The 20,896-nt window shown below is 38.5% G+C and overlaps 1 protein-coding gene across 2 annotated transcripts in view; it reads right to left on the reverse strand.

Annotated features, from left to right (window-relative positions):
• SERPINB1 (serpin family B member 1) overlaps window positions 1-20,896 on the reverse strand; it is a gene marked incomplete in the record, with an annotated part of 209,072 nt that overhangs the window by 63,489 nt on the left and 124,687 nt on the right.

The raw sequence follows: 20,896 nt of genomic DNA on the forward strand, positions 1-20,896 counted from the left end.
AGACTCTCACTCAGTTGGGATAAAAGCAGTTCACTGGTGCGTGATCTGGGCAAAGAAATGGTAAGCGTGCAGGACCAAATTATCTTCATGACTGCTGGGGTGATGGCCTCTTCATGTGAGCAGAGGGGGACTGATGATCCAAAGATATGGGGGGGCATATAACAAAAAAAAAAGCAGACAGTCTGCTTGGGTAACTGAGGCAAATGTAATCTGTTAGTGTACACCTAGGAAATAAGACCTCCAAACAGTAACCGCATCAAACAAATTCCTGAGCATACCAAAAATTTATTGCACTTTACAAACATGGTTTCTATCTGTGCATTTAGGAAAGAAAATCAGAAGGCCCTAAAATTAAATAAAATTCCCATCATGAACATAATCTCTCAAAAAATATTAGCAATACAATATACCTAAAAATAAAATTTAACAGAATAAAAATAATGATTAGAAATTAACAAAACAGCCCTACCAGCTGGGTCACAGACTATGCTCTATACAAACTGCAGTGCACGACACTGGCTCCATTTTTAAAACCCCAAACTCTCCAGAAGCCGCCTTCTTTCGGCTTTTTCCCCAGTTAGGGGTCGCCACAGCGGATCACCTGTCCGCTCATGATTGGCAGTGGAGTTTACGGTGTCGAGTTGCCAGCCCGGCGTCCAACCTTCCACAGAAGGCACACACACACTCACACCTAGGGTCAATTTTAGAGTGTCCAATCCACCTACAGCATGTGTTTGGGATGTGGGAGGAAACCCACGCGACCACAGGGAGGACATGCAGACTCCGCAAAGAAGGCACCCCAGCAGAGAATCGAACCGGAGAACCTCTTGCTGTGAGGCAGCAACGCTAACCATTGCACCACTGTGGCCACCTACTGTTTAATACCTCCAAATTACCAAACCCAAATATTAGAAAGATAAGATGTCAAAAATGCACAGCAGCAAACGACAATGTAACTATAGGTAAATCTTCCAACATCCATCAACATTTTAAGACAAAAAGAAAAGAAACAGCTCATCATTACAGTTATGAAAAACAGTCCCACTTAAACTTCTGAAATGCACCAGCAGCTGCCTAATATTCCTTATTACAAGTACGTTTTTAGTACTACTCTCCCAGCAAAATATAAATATGACAGTTTGTATTTCACTGTTAATTTAAAAACATATACATACTTTCACAATTTAACATTTTTATAGCATGTTTCAATATACCACTTACAAGTCCTTAGCATAACTGTCATTGCACAATTCTGTTTAAAAGTGTCCATTATTAAAATGGATGCGTACAGCATTTTAGACAAAACTATGAAATGACAGACTGTATAATTCCCACGGTTGGACTCACAGGTGGTATGCTGAAAATGTTCTAAAGTACGTGTATTTGCTAGAATTAGTTTACACTAAAATTTAAACATATAAAAATGTTTGTTTCAGACGTTTCAAGTGCAGTAGTCCATGTTGAGCTATGTGTTAAACAGATATTGCTGCATACCCAGGCTTGTGAATGAATGCCTCATAACATCCCACGTATGCAGCAACATTTGATCAGCACTTACTTATGAAATAAAAGCAGCAAAATCAAAGTTTCAGTAACTGACGTAATACGGTTAATCCCAAAATAAAACCTAGACAATAACAACAATAACACTAACACAGACATTTTGAAAACATTACCATGCACAAGATCTAACAAATGTGGATTTACATTCAGTGAAAAAAAAAAAAAAAAAATCAAAAAGCTTCTCAATAAAAACTACTGAAAAAAAAATTCCAGTATTCCCTAAACCAAACTGGAAAACCAATATTACTAAACACAAACACAATAAATATATGGTTAATAATTTATCATAAGATTGGCAGTCTAAATTCTGTACATAATGTAGTTAATGACAGCTCAGGTTGAGATGTCATACACAGGTTAAAGGGAAACAAACTTTAAACCAGCCTAAAAATTCAAAACCTTTCCATACCACCGACAGTGGTTTATCACCCCACCCTGCACAAACTGGAGAACCAGGAAAAAAAAAAAAAAAGTGTCCATTCCTTCAGTATCAAAGCAAAAGCAACATCACTGTTTACCCTTTACCTCCTTGTAAAAACAATCCCCCATAAAAACATTTAAGGAAACCTTAACACAAAAAGTACAGTTGTGTACACTTACCATAAATGTAGATGTTTGAGTGTATTCACTGTTGCAGTCATTACATTTGGATAATCTGCTTGCAGGATGCCCTCAAGTTGGCCTGATTAACAAAGTCTTGGGTCCTGCGTCGGTTGCTGTCCCTTCTTCCATGACGCCAGGTCGTCAGGGGTATAAACATGCACCTTACGCCATTACATCAGTTTTTCTTGCCCCAGATGTCAGGTTCCCCCCTAATGGGGAGCAATTAAACAAAAACACAAAGGTATACCTCCAGCAAAAAAGCAAATACACCAAAAAGGCTTTTAAGCATAGTAAAGGAAAGTAGAGGTACAGCCAAAAGAAGTTAGGGGGCCGGAGGGAGGGTAACCAGGACTGCAACAGTGAATACACTCCAACATCTACATGTATGGCAAGTGTACACAACTGTACTATATTCTTAGTGTTTCACTGTTGCAGTCATTACCATTTAGGTAGATTCCCAAAGCTATGGCTGGGAGGAGGAGTTTAGATAGCATTAGGGCCAGCTATAAGGCCCTGCAAGACTGCAGTGGCAAAGCCAGCTCTGGATTTAGAGATAATTGGCAAATGATAATGCTTGGTTAAAGTATTTACAGAACTCCAGGTAACAGCTTCTAGGATGTCCCTGGTAGGAATGCCTCTGAGAAAGGCTGTAGAAGTAGATGCAGCCCTGATGGAGTGAGGTCTGATACCCTGGGGGATAGGTTTTCCATGGTGTTTATAGCAGAAATGAATGCAATGGCTTATCCACTTAGAAATGGCTTGTTTTGAAATAGCCTTCCCCTGCAGCAAATGCTACCAGCAGTTGTTCAGATTTTCTTTGAGGTTTAGTCCTGTCCAAGTAGACCAAGTTGTCTGTGCACATCCAAGGAATGCAGAATCCATTCTCCTTTGTTCTGGGGATTGGGAAAGAAGGTTGGCAAATGAATGGACTGATTAAGAGCCACACTGGATACCACCTTGGGCATGAAGGATGGACTGGTTCTGAGTGGCCCCCTGTCCGCATGAAAGATGATGAAAGGCTCCACTGCCATAAGGGCCTGTAATTCAGATACCCTTCTAGCTGAAGTGATTGCTAAAAGGAAAGCTGTTTTCCAAGAAAGAAAATTTAAGTCTGCAGTAGCAGCTGGCTCAAAAGGAGGTAGAGTGAGTTTCTCCAATACAAAGTTAAGGTCCCAGGCTGGGGTTGGAGCTCTCCTGGGTGGTCTCAAATTTTTGAGCCCTCTGAGGTACTGCTTGAGCAATGGATAAGAGAAGAGGGGAGGTTCTGTGTTACAATGAGCTGAAATGGCTGAGGCATGGATTTTAATGGAGGAAAAAAAAAAAAAAGGCAGGCCCTTGGGAAGCATCTCAGTTAAGTATTGTAAAATCTGAGGTAAATTGGGAGATGCTGTGCTCATGCCTTGAGATTGGTTCCAGGCACAGAATATTTTCCATTTTTCAGCATAAGATTTTCTAGTACTAGGCCTCCTTGCCTCTAAGATTACATCCATCACAGGTTTGCTGAGGGATGGTAAGGGAGCCAGGCTGCAAGGTGCAGAATCTGGTTCTCCTGCTGAGACAGCAGGGAAGGAGTCTGAGGCAGGTGCTATGGAGAGAACAATGACACACTGCGCAGGAGGGGGTACCAGTGTTGGCGCGGCCTGTCTGGAGCTTTCAAAATCATCCTTGGTTTGTCATGTTTGACTTTTAGTAGTACTTTGGAAAGCAGTGGCAGCGGCGAGAAGGCATTGACTGATAGATTTTTCCAGCTGAAGGACAGAGCATCCACTTTCCAGATTTTTCCAGCTGAAGGACAGAGCATCCACTTTCCAGGCTTGTTTGTAGGGAGTCCTTGTGCAAAATTTGTCCAACTGGTAGCTCTGGGGGGAGGCAAACAGGTCTATATCTGGGCTCCCCCATTCGCTTGTCAACATGTTGAAAATCCTTGGTTCCAGTTTCCACTTGTGTGCGTCCATGAGGATTCTGCTTAGTCCATCTACCAGTGTATTTAATTTTCCTGGCAGGAATTGAGCTTGTAGGTGCACTTGGTAGCTCAAGGCTGTGTTCCACAATGCCATGGCTAGTCTGCAGAGGTGGTAAGAATGTGTACCCCCCTGCTGGTTTATGTACCACATAACCGTAGTGTTGTCAGTCTTTACCATTAGTTGTCCTGGAAGAATGTAGTCTTTGAAGGCTGTCTGCACAGCTAACATTTCTTTTTAATTGATATGCAGGTGCATTTGACTTGGGTTCCATTTGCCCTGAATGCATTTTCCTGCCAGGTGAGCCCCCCATGTAATAGTATGATGCATCTGTTAGTGTTTGGGTGGCAGGGGGTGGTGTGAAAGGTAGTCCCTTGTTTTGGTGGCAGGCCTCTGCCCACCAAAGGAACTTTAGGCATAGGCAAGGTATGATAGGAATCATTGTTTCTAGGCTGTGAGAATGTTGACTCCATAGGCTTTTTAGATACCATTGTAGTTTCCTCATATACAGTCTTGCATATGGAATTAGAAGAATGCAGGAGGCCATGAACCCCAAGGCTTGCAGTATTTGTCTTGCAGATAGCAGGGATTTTGTGGCCACTTGCTTGAAGTAGGTTGTCAAATGAATTTGCTTTTCTGGTGTGAGATAAGCCATCTGGGAAGTTGTATTCAAGCTTGCTCCCAGGAATTTAATTTGTTGACAGGGTACCAGTTGTGATTTCTTTTCGTTTATGGTGTACCCCAGACAAGATAGAAACCTTTTTACAAACACCAGATGATTTAAAAGTATGTCTTGGCTTTCTGCCGGAATTAGACAATCTTCCAGGTATGGGTATACTTGAATACTTCTTTGCCTGCAAAATGCAATAACTGGACCTAGGCACTTTGTGAATACCCTGGGCGCAGTAGATAAGCCAAAGGACAGTGCAGAGAACTAATAGTGCGTGTAGCCTGCTTTGAAGCGTAGGTATCTTCTGCAAGATTCCCTGATTGGGATGTGCAGGTATGCTTCTTTTAAATCTAGTGTTGCCAACCAGGCAACTTTGCCTAGCATAGGAAGTAATTGAAGAGTCAGCATCTTGAATTTTGGAATCTCCAGAAAGGTGTTTAGAGTAGACAGGTCCAGGATTGGACGCCATGATTCGTCTTTTCTGGGTACCAGGAAAAGTCTTGAGTAGAAACCTGGTCCCTTTTCCTCTTCTGGTACCAGCTGAATAGCCCCCATGATTAAGAGAGAAAGCACTTGTGTTTGAGCCTCTGCCCACTGATTTGAGGGTAGGTCCGGCCACCCACTTGGCGTTGGCAACGTGTGGAAGTGAAATCTGTATCCCTGGGACACTATATTTAAAACCCATTTGTCCTGGGTAATGAGTTCCCAGTTCTTTGCATGAAGAGCAGTCATTCTCCCCAAAGGGGCAGTCAGAAGATAAGTGCTTGGAAATTTTAAAAGGAAGCCATTGAGACAGTTTACCATAGGGGGGGTGTCTTGTTATTCCCAGACTTGGAAGTGGAGGCCCCCCACTGCTTTTTACTGCGAGTCCCCTGGGACTGAAACCTGGGGTTTTTGCTGGGTTTGTCTTGAGAAGACCTGGAAGGGGCTGGAAAGGACCAATTCTTAGAGGGCCAGTGCCTACTAAATCTAGGAGGGTGAACTTGTAAAAAATCTTTTAACAGTTTACAAAGATTTAGCTTCATCTTCCATATTTTTAAGAACTTCTTCAGCCTTGTTGCCAAGAACCATCCAACAATTTAGCTATAACATGATCAGGCAAAGATTGCTCCTTAAGCCAAGCATACCTTCTAAGCACAGACCCAGTAACAGCAGCCCTGCAAGAGGCCTCTAAAGAATCAAAACCATATTGCAAAGTATGTTTTCCAACTTGTTCAGCAGAATGCATTAAATCCTGTAAGTCTTTAATTTTCCACACAGTCAGGAATCAACATCATTTTCTGAGCAGTCCAATAACATGTTGCTGATATTTTAACATATGAAATTGTCAGTTTAAAGCTCTAATTGCCAAGATTGCTGAAGTATAAACCTTTTTACCCCAACTATCCAGCACCCTGGAGTCTCTATCAGAAGGGGTAGGATTTTTAGCAGTAGAAGCCTTAATGCCTTTGGGCCCCTGCGAAATAGTCTCTGGATCTGCAATAGGATTTTTGAAAAGGAACTTGTGGGACTCCGGGACCCTGTAGTATGTCAGGTTTACTGGGAACAGGAGGCAGGGAATCAGGGGCCAAACTGGATTCAGAGAAAGCATCATCAACAATGTCTAGTACAGGAGGAATACCCAAAGGCCTATGCTGAGGTAGGAGAAGGAAATCCCTAAGCCTCTTGTTTGATTCAGAAAATTCCTGGCTTTCCCAGTGAAAATGCTCTGAGTATGTAAGGTTTCCCCAAAAGAAAAATCCTCAGTAGGGGAAGCAGAGGGAGTAGAGTCCTCTGCATCAGAATCCTCATAAGTAGGCAAGGACAAATCCAGGTCATCAGAAGAGTCAAGAGAAAACAGAATCCTGATAAGAAGATTCATAATCAAGCTCGGTCCTAGGCCTCTTAGAGGGGGGTGGGTTGACTACCCCTGATTAGAGTTATTAGATCTTTGGCCATTTTTATCATTTGTTTTTTAGGCATAGGGGCCTGAGCATCATTTGTTTAGACATGGTTCGAGATTTAAGCCTTAGTAATGAAGGAGGTGTCAATTTAATATGCAAGTCCGTATTCCTGAATACATCCTCAAAAGCCAGTGCCTGCACAGTGGCTCCGGACCCATCCAAGGTAGAGACATCCGCTGGTTCCATAGTTGAAGTATCTCACGGCATACCGGACTCCGAATGGGTCTCAGTAGAGGCCTGCATATCAGAAGTAGCAGGTATCAGGAGCTGCAAAAGCAGTACCGGCAAACTGGCGACTGGCTTAGGAGAAGCGGCATCGGCAGTTTTGGACCTCGGCGGCCTGTCTCTCTTTATCTTTGCATTTTTTCAGAATCCCGGTAGTCTGATTTCTGGATAATTAAACTGAGAACCGAAATATCTAGAGGCAAAAACATACTGACGACAGATAGTGCGCCGATTAAATAAAGCACAAAACCGACAGCAAGGTACGTCGTGGTCAGGGCCTAGGCAAGGAATACAGTACGAATGAAAATATTTATGGGGCATTTGCTTTCCACAAGTAATGCAATTATTAACTTTTACTGACATCTGTAAGGAGCAAGAAAATGTTTCCCGAACGGGGTACTTAGCTTTTAGTTGAAGACTTTGGTTCTGAAACTCAAACGAAAATTTCAGGAGTCGGCCGACTGACACTTAACAAACTACTTCTGCTTCGGGCACCGCACGGCAAGAAAGACTGATATAATGGCATCGGCTGCATGTTTTACACCCCCAACGACCTGACGTCATAGAAGGGATAGCAACCGATGCAGGACCCAAGACTTTGTTAACCAGGCAGACTGAGGGCAACCTGCAAGCAGATAACCCAAATGTAATGACTGCAACAGTGAAATACAAAGAACATCGGAAAACTTTCCATTCCTGTGTCCTCAGACTACATTTCACACCCTGCACAAGCCCATCCCTCAACTTTCAAAATGAATGTAATGAAATATCCAGTTCACCACAGTCATTCTTATTCTTGTTCCTTTTATCAAAATTAAAAAAAAAATTCCAAGTCTTTTTAATATTAAAATAAACAAAACCTGTAACTTCATATTTATTAACACTGACATCAGAATTTCAACATAAACTGATGAATGTCTATCTTATGAATTATACAATTTTCATAGTACAGTTTTGGCTAAAATATTTTCAATTAGTTTGCAAAATGGCATTTTAGACCGAGCTACACAATGACATTTGCAGTATTAATAAGATGGGCAGTTGTAGAAAGTATATTGGTAATCTCATGCCAAAATATTAGAACTAGTGATATTAAGGTTGATTAATTTACTAGTAAAACAAATTCTGGCTACCGGCATTGTGCGTAGTATTTTAAGCTAAACAAACTACATAACTTGAAAATTCTGAAAGTCTGACAGTATTTCTCGAATATATCATACCAGATTTTCAACATACCATCTATAGTTTGTCATTGTGCAATTCTCTACAAATGTTATTTTGCAAGTAATATGAAGTCATATCTTCTCAGAAAACTAAGTTCATGAAAAAGGCACTCAACGTATGCTGAACATTCTGTCAGCGTCTGCTAATTTCAATACAGCAAAACATATGCATCTTGGACAGACTAATTTTACATCAAAACTACAGTTGCTGGGCAAGTTTTCTTCTCCCCAGAGTTAGAATTCAGCAAAGCAGCAGAAAGGAAAAAAAAAACAAAACACAGGAACACAGTGAAATGTAGAGAACACTATTAGCATACAATAATGAAAGACATAAGCTTTCACATCCAGTACTTTATCAGATACACTTTTAATATTTCTGTACTCTGGGTGTTGCTTTCCACTATTATTTGACATAAAACAATAATAAAATACACAATTAACTGCACTAAGGTACTATCTAAAAATATGCATAAAGCATTTCTCTAATAAAATAACATGATGGGCTGTGGAATAAACAATTACAGTACCAAAGAAATAATCCTGCTGCAATAAAACGACGTAGAGACTGGTAGAAGAAATACTTTATTCAAACCAAGCAGTTAAGAGCTTTAATCCTTTTTTTTTTTTTTTTTTTTACAAGGACTTCATCAGAACTGACTAACAGACAAAAAAAATACTTTAAACACCAAAAAATAAAACAGTCATGGGCTGAAAAAGCACCAATGAATGGCACCAAACTAAATGGGATCAATTAGCCATTTAAAAACTTTAGCTCGAGAACTGACCCAATTGAAACAGCCTCATTAAGCCCAGGAAATGTTGCATCTAATTTAAGTTGACATTCTCTCTTTTAAACAAATGTGCATCAGTATAAAAAAAAAAAAAAAGAAAACTCCTCTTAAAACCTGATCGACGACTAAAAACTTAAAACAATGATCTGGATTTGTATTAATGTGCCTATACAAGACATTTGTAGTTTTTTCTTTTGTTCCTTACATTAACCAGATGCTCATGAATTTGAGTTTTAAACTTTCTTCCTGTCACCTCCACATAAAAAGCAGAAAAATCAGAGTGCTAAACATACGACTCCCCTGCTTAAACAATTACAAAAACCATTAATAAATACCGCACTTGATTTACTATTTTAATATGGGGCCATGAAGAATAAAAGCTGCATTTTTTTTTCAGTGGAAAAATTAATTCCTTGAACAATGGATGGGAAATCAAAAATTTACCCTGGGTCTGGCCCCCATGTCCCTGATAGACAGAGATAGAGAGTAATATCCAAACTAACATACCCCCCCCCAACAAAACCTCTAGGAATGTCCTAATATACCCCTCCTAATAAATGTCCATGGTACACAAGGATGCAACTGGGTTGGGTTGCTTAGTTAGGCTTATAAAGGCCCTGGTGGCCATTAGCCTAACATATACCTATGAACCTATAATGGCATAACTTTCATAGATTTGATTCTGCAAGTGCCTACTAATTTTGCCTATATAAAATGCATCAAAGGTTGAACACAGTTACATAAATACCACTTTGAGCAACATGTAAAAACTCCCCTCCCAGTTTTTGGTAAGATCTTTTTGTAATGATTCTGTAAAAATGTCATAACTCTACATTTGTTAGTTACATTTTTTTTCCAGTTACTGTTTATTTTTAATACTGACTTTTTTTAAATTAACTTTCATTTTAATTATTTTTAGTAATTAACATGGCAGCATCTCCCAACACAGTTACAATGTCAGGATAACCATGTTGCATGTGCCAGTTGTTCCAAACCTCAATACTGATGGATTCAAAATTCACTGAATAGGTAGTTGCATTGTGCATATTCTTTTAGACACATCATGCTACTTGGCGTACAAGGCATCCTTGGTTCCGGCTCTGATGGACATTTCGCACATCCAAAAAACAAACAGCATCAGAAGTATTAGCTATGAACCTGTGCCTATCCACAGTTTCTTCACAATACTTTTATTAATATTAAATGGTTGATACTCAGCTTTACAACGTAAGGAATATAATTCCTTGCAACAAAGTTGTTCTCTAAACTTTTCATTTCATCATCAAAAAACCTATTAGGACACTTATCTTGCACTTGTATATTCTTTTTTTTTTAATGTTGGTGGACTCATGCTGCTGTAATGCAAAAGTAAGTTATACATAAACTGGTTTACTAGCTATACCTGTATGCAGTGTTCTAAGAATAACTACTTTATTCACATTACCATTTAAAAACACATGGTTAATAAAATATCCTGTTATATTATATTTACATATATCTCTATAGATCTACTGTCTATGCACAAATTTACGTTTCAGCGAAACGTAAATCCGCGAATGCATTTACATGAAAGTGCATTTCAACAAAAACGCACTTTTATTTTGAAGGGATTTACATGAAACAAAAAATGTTTCAAACACTTACGCAGGGGGGGCAATCCCCCCTGCACCCCACAGCCCCCCAACCCCCCCCCTACTTAAATATTCTCACTCAGAGATCTCACTACACTGGGGAAAAGGGAACTTTCCCTCATCCCCACTGTACTACGATGTCAGTAAAAGTACCATTAGTTGTACATCAACACTAAATGTTGATGTACAACTAATATAACATGCAAACAGCATGTTTTCAATCAGCATCCCCCTTACTACTCCATTTTATTAACTTTATTACGAGAAAGTGCGTTTTCAATAAAACGCACTTTCGTGTAATTATATTAGTGGATTTACATTTCGGTAAAATGTAAATTCGCTAATATACTGTAGATCCAAATACACACACTTTTCAAACTTAGTTTGCTCTCATTTCAAGGTTGGTTCACATGGCTGCCATTGCAGTCCCCAACGTCAGTTTATAAAATGTCACTTTATGCACAAAACATATTTATAAACAATGGCAGTCTGCTAGCTCCTCATTTATGCCACGCACAAAATTTTGCATTTAACAAGCATATGGGAAAACCATTCTATACCCACATCATTTCAAATACAAAACAGACCATTATGATCAGAGGAGGTTTCAGAAAAAGATTCCAAGAAAGTCACCAGGTACAGAAAAAAGAAAAACAAATGCAAGTGCAAAGTGTTTTACCAGCTTTGAAAGCCAGTAAATAACATGCATCACTTATTAGCACTGTCAAAGAGATAGCAGCATGGGTTCCTATCAGTTCGTCAAAACTTCAGCAATTCAAACACCATATGTTCAAACTGTGAAGTTTGAAAACTTATCGCAAAGCCGTGGAACACTGAATTCTTTCCCAGGGAAAGAATTTGGTTGGCAGTTTCTGCGGCTTCGCGATTTTCAGCACTGTGGTGGAAAGTTACGGGTCGGGTTCAGGTAAGTGTGCGATTGTGCGGACGTTAGGGTTAGGGTGCAGGTTAGGCGGGTTAGGGTGTGGGTGAGGTGGGTGTGCGATAGTGACAGACTTTAGGGTTAGGGTGGGATAGGCGAGTTAAGGTTAGGGCGTGGGTCAGGGGAGTGTGTGATCGTGACGGACCTTAGGGTTTGGGTTAAGGTTAGTGGATAGATAGTAGCGTATGTACAGTTTAGTGTAAGGTTAGATGTAGGATTTTAAGTGTGTGTGTGTGTGGATTGCTGTTTTTTTGGTGTGCGTGTGTTTCTTGGATCAGCGATCCCCCCCCCCCGGGGGGGGGTGGGGCTCGCTGTTCTAAGCCTTCAATGGTTTTGCACTTCGAACTACTTCCGTTTTGTCGAAGTGATATAGACCCTAGCAGCATACCTTTCATCTTATTTGCTTAAGAATTCTGGGGGTGGACAAAGTATCACAAATTTGGACATTTTTTTAAATACTGCTCTAATTCATTAAAAACAGATAATAGAACAACCAATTTTGCATCAATATGCACTTTCTAAACAATAAGTAGTACAAAAATCAAATTCTATCATTTTTCACTAGCTGTATTTCTTCAAGTTACAAAAAAAAAAAATTCACGACAGGCAGAGTAAAAATATGACAAACTCAGGTACAGTTGACCGGCATGGACAGCAGGCAGAAACCAAACTTTTCCCTTCTGCCATTATTCCTTGCCAGCCAGCACATTCCACTGTTAGGCCCCAGCACAAGACCCGATCACAACAGCACTTAGAGGGCATGAGTAACAATGTTGTGATCAGGTCTTCTACTAAACAAGTGCATAACAAGGTTTATCATTTTCCCAGATACTGCAGTTTAATCGTGGTGATACATGCACTATAACATAGTGTACAATGATTGGCCATTAATATTCAAAAATGAGCATGCTGATTGACCAGCCCAACCAGCGTACCTGTTGCAAATCCAAGAATATACCAAATGGAAAAGGTCTGGTGTCTTAGAATTTTTCCCCATTAGTATACCTCGTAATTTTTTACGTTTATTTTCTTTTCTTTTTTTTTTACTTTACTAACGAACTCTTTGCTGACCTAAACATTTTTAATCTCATGAATAAAATAAATAATTTATTTAATAAAAGAATTTTGTGAACTTCACCATTTCCTCTACCATCCATTCTATTTATACTGACAGGTGCTGGGCCAGCTTCATTAGCACTTATACTAAGTGTGCATGATCTGTATTCAAGAACATCCCTACCAGATTTTGTTTGGTTGCTAGTCACTCAGAACGATTACACTAAGTGTACATGTAGTCTACACTTTGTGGTAACATTTATTAGTAAGCAATGTTTTTCGGCTTCTCCCATTAGGGGTCTCCACAGCGGATCACTGGTATGCAGACTGATTGGCAGTGGGGTTTTTACGGTGTTGAGTTGCCAGTTGGTGCCCAACCATCACACACACACACACACACACACACACACACACACACACACACACACACACACACACACACGTCTTTAAAACTCACTCGACTGCAGGGAGGACATGCAGACTCCGCTCAGAAGGTGCCCCTGCCAAGAACCTCTTGCTGTGAGGCGACAACACTAACTGCTGCACCACCGTAGTCATGGCAACATTTATTAGTCCCCTGGATATTTAAGGCTTCAAAAAAAAAATCAGTAGGAAAACTAAAATTAGGAGAAAGAAGGTGTGAGTTATGCTTGTGTTGTCTGTTCAGTAAGAATGATGTACACAGTGTAGGCATTAATAAATCCCAGGGAAAGTGTTTTGATGCAATTATTAATCTTGGTGGCAAATTATCAATGTTTGTACACTTCAGGCATACAAATAGTTATACAGTGAAAAATTAGCTCTAAGATTTTCCACTAAATTGTCAGTATTAATACTGCAGTGACTATATCTTCTGAATCAATGATTAAATGCTTTTACAGGCTTCTCTGCAGATTTTTCCTTCTCGCTACTTCATATACAGCAGCATTAGCCAACACATCTATTACAGCATTGGGATCACAAACAAATTTGAGACACCAGCTTCATACCTATCAGCCTCTTGGAGCCAGAAATCTGGACAAACCCTTCAATAAAAGTGGGACAAAGGACCAAAAATGGGGACAATTTTTAAATATTGATCTTACAAACTTAGAAAGCTGATAGACCAACAGGTTTTGCATTAGCATAAATTTTCTGAAAGGTATGAAGCCTGTAACTTAAATGTATGTCATTTTCTAACTTCAATCTTAAATGACTTGTCACTAGCTTTGTAGAAAATCAGTTTTATGAAAAGTGGACCAAAAATATAAGGCAAAATCTGAACATTCTGCAAAAAGCTGTACAGTTGAGAGGTATGAATCCAGCTTACAATACCTCCTCTGAGAAACATCAATCTTTTACATGAATGTCAGTGACTGAAAAAACATGACAGGAATTAAAAACAATACAAAAGCTGCAAGGAAATGCAATTCCGGGACAAGGTAAGATAAGATGGTGCTTACAGGTAAGATAAGATGGTGCTTACATAGAATTCCTCTATCAAAAGCATAATTATCAATATAAATAAATATTTACATTGAATTAACTCCTCTATATTCAGATGTAAACCAGCTATAAGACTTCAGATGTAAACCAGCTATAAGACTTCAGATGTAAACCAGCTATAAGACTTCAGATGTAAACCAGCTATAAGACTTCAGATGTAAACCAGCTATAAGACTTCAGATGTAAACCAGCTATAAGACTTCAGATGTAAACCAGCTATAAGACTTCAGATGTAAACCAGCTATAAGACTTCAGATGTAAACCAGCTATAAGACTTCAGATGTAAACCAGCTATAAGACTTCAGATGTAAACCAGCTATAAGACTTCAGATGTAAACCAGCTATAAGACTTCAGATGTAAACCAGCTATAAGACTTCAGATGTAAACCAGCTATAAGACTTCAGATGTAAACCAGCTATAAGACTTCAGATGTAAACCAGCTATAAGACTTCAGATGTAAACCAGCTATAAGACTTCAGATGTAAACCAGCTATAAGACTTCACAATAACTCTTAGAACTGTCAGCTCAGCCTGTTCTTAGGATAAAATCATCATAAAAAGGTCACAACAGACTGGAACAAAGGTTCACACAGTGACAAATGATTTGATGCATTGTAACAATAGGGGAATGTCTCTTCTATTGAAGTTTCATTAACATGCATTAATCAGCGATTTTCTATCTCTTATCAGAAACATTCATAAAACATATGTATACAGAATAAAGAAAATGTAAATACATTCTGAAAATATATGTACATATCTACAAACATCAAAGGATAACAAAATGTATATTGCTTTTACTTCATATGCTGTCTATAGAATGAAGGGCAGGAAGAGAGGTGTCTTGTATATATGCACTGCAGACTTGATAAAAGCTTGTTTTTATTAAGCTCTTAAATTACTTTGTATGTTGCAAACTGTCATTAATTCTGAATCAATGAATAGTACTAGAAAAATAGAAATTAAATGCAGCTGTAGTAACAGTGAATATAGTCTTCATCAGAAAGATTAGAGCAATAATAATGACGTCATGATAAAGCTGAGCAAGAAACACTTGCATCTGTACCCATTACAAAAATAAACAGTCTTAGCAGCTCTTTTGAAAACAACTGCATGACCGGATTAAAAAAAAGTACAAAAAAACTACGTCTAGTTGTAATGTCAGTCACATGGGAAATAACTGAGCTGACCCAATTGAAGTGCTTTGCTTGCTTGTCATTTAATTGATTGTTATTCTGCTTATTTTCCTCATACATGCTGTACTTGTACAGTTTTTTGGTGCCAAATCCCAGGAAGGAAACAAAGCAGCGGGAGCAAAAGAAAAGGTTAGGAGTGGGGCCAGAGATGATCCGATTTCCATAAAGGAGGAAAGAGAAAATCCAGGATCTGATTTCCATGCAGTTGTAGTATTTGAACATTAATATGATTTTAAATGTGGGGAACTAAAGCACCACAGTTGTTAGAATAAGACCTGAAAAAACGGACATTATACCAGAAGAAATGCCTATTACCAAACCATTTCAAGAGAAAAAAATTCAAAGAAATCTGAAAGTGTTACTGAACCATCTCAAAAAAAAAAAAAAAAAAAGAAAGGTCTCAATGAAAACAAAAACTTTTAGAAGATCCCCAAGGGAATAGAGATGCTTTCAAACCTCAAAAAGGTTACTCAAAAACAGGGATTTAAAGGTCAATTAAAAGCCAATTGGAATGAAATTCAAGAATCTCTATGGATTGTATAATGGTCAAGAAAGGCCTGAAATGGATAACCCAGCCTTCCTTAGGAACAGTATTAGGATTATCAATTTGGTTGAAAAGGGTCATTAATGAAGAGGAAGTAAATCTAAGCCAAGATGAAATAACAAATAAAAGGAAATTCAAGGGAAGATGCAATAATTATAATGAAGGACATATAGCCAGGGATTGCTGGTCACAAGTTTGAGGTAGAGCTGGACAAGGACCCAAATCAAAAAAAAGAAAAAGAAAAAAGATAGATAAGGATTGAGTTCCTCAAGCTCTTCTTTTGGAGAGACTGGAAAATACTGAAAAGAAAATGGGAAATCCTCTCTTATCCAGTTAGGAATTTGGGGTCTCAGTCGGCTCCCTAAAAATTGCTCCGATGGGAAGTCACAAGCTCAAATTTGGGTAGAAGGCAATTAAGATACATATTTAATAGATACAGGAGCCACAGTTAGCATTACTACAAGAACATGGCAGGAACAAGACCTATAAATTTACAAGAACTAGGAGAAATCTTTCAAGCTCAAGTCAGTCTCCCTGTAGAAATAAAGATAGGGGAAGATACTTTCCAGCATGCATGGGTATCAGGTCCTCACCTATACATCATTTGTAGTGACATTCTGAAACAAAGAGGTTACATTATAGAATTGTGTAACGGAATTGATTAAGGGACCATTAGATGAAGTAACAGTCATCTCTGAAGCTTTACAGAAATACAGTGTCAATGATCCAGGAAATTATGATTTAGTTGAGTTATAAGACAAAATCTAGAGCTGGCAAAACTAATCTACTGTTATCGGGATATTTTTGCTAAACATAGGAACGATTGTGGACAAATCCCTAGCTTTATTCTCAAAGTAACAGGCAGTCCCAAGAAACCTATAAAAAACAGCATCCAATCAAGAAAGAAGCAGAACAGGCAAAAGTGAATAATGTATAAGCTAGAAGGTCAAAGGGTTGTGAGAAGAATCAGTTCACCAGCTAACAGTCCATATTGGCCAGTAAAAAAGCCAAATGGAAGTTAGTCTCACTATTGATTATACAGAACTAAAGGTAGTACCTCCTCACCCTTTGTCATTAGTAGGCAGTATGCCTGATCTTATTGCTCAGATTCAGAAAAAAATGAAACTTTTCTCCACACTGGATGTGAGAAATGGTTTATGGAGTATAACTCAGGATGAAAATTCACAGTGGAAATTTTCTTTTAGTGTAGAGGCTCAACAATATATTAAGAAAAGAAAGCCTCAGGGCTTTCAAAATGCTCCCACAGTTTTTCTTCATGTAATTCAGGAAGTATTAAGACCATTTAAATGAAGATAATCTATTATTAAATATGTAGATGATAGTAAGATCCTTGTAGGAACAGACTGAAAAGCAGCACTTGAATGTATTGGAAGAAATCTTCCAAGCCATAAGACAATTAGGATTAAAACTGAATCCTAGAGAGAGACAGTTTATTAAGAATTCTGTTATACATCTACAAAGGATAAGAGAATATACATTACTTTTACTTAATATGCTGTCTATAGAATGAAGGGCAGGAACAGATGTTATGTCTTGTATATACGTGCTGCAGACTTGATTACAAATATTTTTTTTACGAAGCCCTTGTATGTTGCAACCTTTCATTAACTCTTAATCACTGAATAGTAATAGCAAAATAGATATTAAATTAAGCTATAGTAACAAGAGACTTTATCAAAAAGTTTAGAGAAATTCAAATGGGATAAATGGATTCTACCAACAGAACAAGGTAGACTAGGATTTGAGGGAGTATTTTAGAGCAACACAGTTACATAGCACAAGCAGAAAACTATAACTCAAAGTGGAAAGGAGGGATGCTGACACAGGGAAGGAGCTCAAGAAATAAGGAGAGATTGGGATTTTGGATGCAGACCTCTTAAGGAGAACAGCCAAAATCATACAGAGTATTATATTCATAAAATAGGAGGGAGTATTCTAAGAATCAAACCAGCACGACAACGGAGAAACAAGATTTTGCTGACAGGTATGACTGGTCAGGGATACAGATAATAGACAAGAGGGGGCTGGAATTTATTGGAGAAATCTGGCAAAGGAACCAAGGTATTGGGAGCAAATAACTAGAAAGGGAAAGGTAACAGAATGGGAAGAGGCCAAGAATTTATTTGGACTGCAGGTTAGAGACTGCCTTCCCTCTCAAGGAGAGATATCGGAGTATAGGCAAAGAGAAAGAAATAGGGGCCTCCTAAATGAAAGGCCAGCACTGGTAGAATCTAGAACAGAAGCTGCCGTTAAAAAAGGAATAATTAGTAAAGCATATAAAATATTGCATAATAAATAAGAATCGAAGGAGTTTAGAAAGGATTGGGAAGAGAGCTTGGATAAGTAATTCACAAACAGAATGGGGAGATATAGGTGCATCTCCCAAACATGCAATAAAGTCTTGAAGGTTTAGGATCTTTGCCTAGAAGTGTTTACATAGGTATTTTTATACCCCAATTAGGCTCCAAAGATTTTTTTCTTAGGTGGATAGCAAATGTTGGAGGTATGATGGGCAAGGAAGAGGTAGCTGGCAACATTTTTGGGGAATGTAATGAGCTGGCAAACTTTAGGAATTCCCTTTAGACCACTCTGTCAGAGATGCTGGGTTAGCAGATTGGACTGACTAGGGAGATGATTCAAGTTATGCTGCAGAATCGGAATTCCAAAATCCAAAAATCTGCTGACAGTCCTGTACTCAAAAACTTTTATTCGGGAAACAGTAAAGCGCTTTCGTCAGCAACCACAGGCTGACTTAATCAGAACTGCTAAAAAAGGAGCCAAAATACTCCTGAGCCAAAATATTCCTGAACACTACTGCTGTATGTCAGAAAAACAAGCTCTGTGTACAGCAACTTAATTACAAACTGCCTTCAATTTAAGAAAGTGGGTCCCACATATTAGCAGTTACCCATCTGCAGATTTGGTGCATGTGGCTGGTGGCAGATCAGCAACCTGAAACTACATTTTGCACCATTTATGCTTACTACTTACTATTTCCATTAATGGTTTAGTAGAATTTATGGAGAGCATGGATTCAATAGTGGGGGGTGCAGGATAGGGACAAGGTTATTCAGTAATTGCCAGTGTATGTCCTGCTCCTGTCTTTTGTTACTGGAATTAATTCCAGTAATATTTTTGTGAAGTTACACCACTATTAGACATATGCAAAGGTATATAGTTATTTTTAACATGTAGTTCATTCGCTGTAAACAGAGGCAAATCAGATGTATAGTTCACAGTAAATTCAGAAACTTATACCAAATGTAAAACAAACTCATTTGGACAGGAATTCAAAGCAAAAATGTCAAACTTTTCTGAAAAAATTAATTATCTAATGGTTACTGTCAATTTAACTAGTGACAATAAAACCTTTCAAGAGGATGTATCTGTAAGGTACAGTTCACATACTGAACTAATAACTGTTCCTTACAAATGGAGGACTGAAACTTCAGGGATGTTTTTTTTTTTAGAAAAATGCATAAAGAGTTGACGAGACAAAAGGGTGTCATCTTCACAGAATGTAATCTATGGTCAAAGGAATGCAAAGGTAATAAACCGAATTATTTACAAACCGATTTGAAACAGAGAAGCAGTACCCATAATGCAGAGATTGAACACTACTGAAAATGCCACAAAATGCCTGCCCTATTGCAGACACATAGCTGTTTAAACAGTCTGCATATGGAAGGGTAATTAACTGACAGAACTAATGATTTTAAGCACTGTATGATGCGCAATCAAAGAGAGTGCATTCTTATCCAAAAGCAAATTATAAAAATCTGAATGCACAGGGTGCTGGAGGACAGAGTCCATTAAGTTTATAGATAAATTTTCAACTATGAGAAAACTTTTTCTCTATTTTTTCCTGTGTGAATGTTAAATGTAAGGAAGTCATATGGATTCCAAAGTATCTAAAACAGGATATAATAACAGTTGGGTCCATTAAGAGTGGAATGGATTTAGAAAGTTTGGAAAGAGTTCCAAAACTAAGTTTTTGAAATGTAAAAATAAGTTTGGCTCAAGACACTATTACATTTTATTAACATGTTATCGTCAGGACACTGGATAACGTTAACAAAATCTGCCAGTTGTTAAAACAAGAAAGTCATCTTACTACATCATCTTACTACATGATATAGTGGAGTTTTGCAACCTTAATGTTGTGTATTTATAAAGACTGAGGGGAAAAAAAAAGTTCCAAAACAATTACACATTGTACTCCTGAAGATAGTGTTCCTGGCACAGAAACAGCATCTCCTCAATGGACTAACATTTGCCGAATGCGAGTGCAGGCACCCTGTACAGCCCTGTCACAAGGGAGTATTGAGCAGAAGAGTATGATCCAATACATCAAAGACCCTTTCCAAGTATAAAGAGAGGACTCCACCACTGCGTATTTTTTGTTAAAATGGAATCTGTAGTAAAGTAGGTGTTAGCAAGGGTGCTCTACAACTCTCCTTGAAACCACTGAGTGAAAGAACGAAGTACTTACAATGCCATCCTTGTAGATGAAGTGTTGAACCTGACTGCAGACTCACTTCTCTAAGGATTTTGGCCTAAAGCTGCAAAGCTGCCATAGGCCAAAAATCTGAAAGATTAACGAAGAAGTTTGCCAATGGAGCATAGTCAGATCTTAGTTTTGGACATTCTATTATTCCAAGCAAAAGGGTCTGCAGCAGACATGAAGGATGGACTGCATCCTGCTAAAGTGTGCAAACTTATTTTGCTATTTTTAAAAGATCTTTATAATGTGGATTGAACAGAAGACAAGTTAGGAAGATTTAGAATAAGAAGACTTTCAGACAGAAAGGAAACATGAGTTATAGATCTAAAGGTTCTGTGGAGAGTGGTGTTTATTTAGCTTCAAAACAGATTTAACATGCAAACAGTAGTAGTTTTAAGACTGGAAAGAAGGCCCTTTCTTATAGTGAAAGAACATTTAGACAATTTAACAATAATTCTTGCAGAATGTTATGTTTCAGGAGTAGTTTTACTTTGTCTAGCTTTTTAAGTGGCTCTTAGCACCTTAGTCGGTTAGGGGTG

The sequence above is a fragment of the Protopterus annectens genome, chromosome 3.part0 (genome assembly GCF_019279795.1).
Source record: "Protopterus annectens isolate FY-2018-M chromosome 3.part0, PAN1.0, whole genome shotgun sequence".
In the NCBI taxonomy this organism is placed as follows: domain Eukaryota; kingdom Metazoa; phylum Chordata; order Ceratodontiformes; family Protopteridae; genus Protopterus; species Protopterus annectens.